The following is a 458-nucleotide window of genomic DNA, read 5'->3' as shown; positions in this document are numbered from 1 at the left end:
CGCCGCCGCCGTCGTCTTCGTCGATCGAGATGGGATGAAAATTTGAGTTCAGCGATTCGGTAGCGTTTTGGATTTGGGCCCATACCTGTTTGGATTTGCAGGTGTGGTGAAGGGAAGTTAAGGGAAACTGAGTGAAGTGAAGGGAAGGGAAGGGAAGGGAGTTCCCTTCTCCTTGGTTACACCCTAATTTGAGGGGTAACAATTTTTATACTATTAAGGGGTGAATGGAGGTGAATGGAGGTGAATTAACTTCACATCCTAAGTGTTCCCAAACAAGATGAATGGAGGTGAATGGTTCCCCTAACTTCCCTTCACCCTCATTCACCTCAATCCAAACAAACCCTAAGATAATACTGGTTTGGGCCTAAGTGGACCACGCTAGAAGAAAAGGGAGCGACTATAAAAATAATACTGGTATGGGCCTAAGTGGATCGCGCTAGAAGATAATACTGGTTTGG

Source organism: Asparagus officinalis, chromosome 8, assembly GCF_001876935.1.
Source record: "Asparagus officinalis chromosome 8, Aspof.V1, whole genome shotgun sequence".
Taxonomy (NCBI): domain Eukaryota; kingdom Viridiplantae; phylum Streptophyta; class Magnoliopsida; order Asparagales; family Asparagaceae; genus Asparagus; species Asparagus officinalis.
Note: the sequence above shows the minus strand (reverse complement) of the source record.